Genomic DNA, 2,060 nt, shown 5'->3' with positions numbered 1-2,060 from the left:
ACGTTCTGTGGTGGAGCGAGCTTTTGGGGTGATGAAGGCAAGATGGAGGGCCACATTCTTCAAAGCATTAGAAGTCAGCCCAAACTTTGCCCCTGACTTGGTTGCATGCTGTGCATTTCTGCATAACCTCTGCCTCACCACCAATGACACCATTGAGCTGGACGAACACCTCATCATTGACTGTGATCACCAGGGTCCTCTGCAACACCCACCAGGAGGGCTGGAGACAAGTGGCCGAAACATAAGGGACAGGATGGCTGCAGCTGTTTCTGCTCCTGAACTCCTACCACAGCACCTGCAGGAGCATGATTACATCTGAACCCCCACCCACTTTTTCATGGGTGTGATTTTTTGTTGTGCTTGTGTTGCAACCCTTTGTTTTCATTTAAACAAAAAAAAATTGTGTTGAAAGAATGAGTCATAAAAACAATTTATTGCATTTATTTATTTATTTATTTTTAACCCAAAACTGCTGGTGTACAACAAAAATGTCCTCATTGAAATGAGAGAAAAAAATTAAGGAGACAAATAAAAAAAATAATCCAGCATCATCACTCTCTATGCTTCTGTGCTTGTGTATGTATGGTGGGGGGTTCATTTTGTCCACCATTTTCTCAAATGCCAACAAAAACTGTTCATTCTGAGCTTTCAGCTCAGAATGACGCCTCTCCTCTTTGTCTGCTTCCTTCATAAGAAAATCTATTAAAAAGTCAGATTTCCTTTTGTGTGACTGTGGAGCAGTGGAAGGAGCAGGAGAAGGAGCGGGAGAAGGAGCAGGAGAAGGAGCAGGAGAAGGAGTGGATGACATTGGGCTGAGGGGGTTGACGGTGACTGGGGAAGGACAGGAGCCATGAGAGGTAGAGGGTGCCTGGTCATCTGAATTTTTGGAGAGTATGGTTGGCTCTGGCAAGCTGGATGAGATCAACACTGGGGGGGGAATGGAGGGTCGTGAGCCCAGGGCCTCATGAAGGTCTGCATAATAGGGTCAGGTACTCGCGGTTTCCTCCTCTTGGTCAGTACCTGACCCAGTCCGTGGCTTTTCCAGTTCCTGGGGATTAATTATGTGAAGTTAAGTCTCACCCAACAATAACATCAGTCTTGGGCCACAGACACAATGACTCACCTTATATATATTTTTTAAGTTCTCCCACTTCTTTGAGGCCTGTTTAGGAGTAACCTTCCCCTCAAGCCCCATCTCCTTGATCAAAAACCTAAGGCACAATAGAAAAGAAGGGGAAATATTTGATTACAAAAAACAGTTATACTGAAACAAGAAACAAATTGATTTCACTGGGATTGTGCAGGTACATATTCCCATGCCTCTTTTGCAGCGTTTCTTTTTTTGGTAAAACGGGCATCATTGACAGCTCGGAGCCGCACAAACTGTCTCGTTTTTTCAATTGTCCCTGTAAAATCATTAAATTAAAAGCCATAACAATGACAACAAGCTACATCATATTTAAAATAATTTTAAGTGATTCCACAAGTGTCTCAATCCTATTACCATCTGACATTTCAAAACAAACAAATTAATTAATGTGGCCGATTGTGTTCACATGTTGAGGTGCCAGGGCTACACAATCAAATCAAAAGTCAGCATAATCAAATCAAACGTTAGCATGAAGTTACATGTTTATTTCACTGAAAAAAATTTTCAGGTGTTTAATCCACGTTTTCGTGATTTTCTATCAGTATGACAAAGGTGTGGAACATATGGACACATGCGGCACTTACATTTATATGTTGTTTCCTCCTCCATTATGCCGTTGCTCTTCCTGCCAAAGTCCATGGAAGCCTGCATCGATGCAGGCTCGCTATTTGAGGGCTGAACGGTCCACTCCCCCTCCGCACTTCGTGGAATGGGACGGCCCTTAATATGGCGGACCCTCCACGGGAACACGCAAACGGAGGGGTAGTGGGTAGGGGGAGTGTGTAGGGGGCGGTTTGGGATTGAGCCTCTCCCTCAGCAGGGCCTGGTAGGCCTCTACAGCCGTCTTCTCTCTGGGTTTGCTTTTCAGTCATCATCCAACACATAGACACTACCACATGCACATCTTTGA

At 44.4% G+C, this 2,060-nt stretch overlaps 1 long non-coding RNA gene across 1 annotated transcript; it reads right to left on the bottom strand.

Moving 5' to 3' along the window:
- Nucleotides 1–805: 805 nt before the first annotated feature.
- On the bottom strand, nt 806–1,808 carry LOC141809151 (uncharacterized). The gene is made up of 3 exons (XR_012599991.1): nt 1,735–1,808; nt 1,124–1,211; nt 806–1,048 (listed from the first exon to the last, which is right to left on the bottom strand). It is a non-coding gene; the product is annotated as an uncharacterized LOC141809151 (long non-coding RNA).
- Nucleotides 1,809–2,060: the final 252 nt, after the last annotated feature.

This window comes from Halichoeres trimaculatus, unplaced genomic scaffold (assembly GCF_033239565.1).
Source record: "Halichoeres trimaculatus isolate MK-OKI-2021-1 unplaced genomic scaffold, fHalTri1.1 fHalTri1_scaffold_20, whole genome shotgun sequence".
Taxonomy (NCBI): Eukaryota; Metazoa; Chordata; class Actinopteri; order Labriformes; family Labridae; genus Halichoeres; species Halichoeres trimaculatus.
This window is presented reverse-complemented; position numbering and strand designations above follow the sequence as displayed.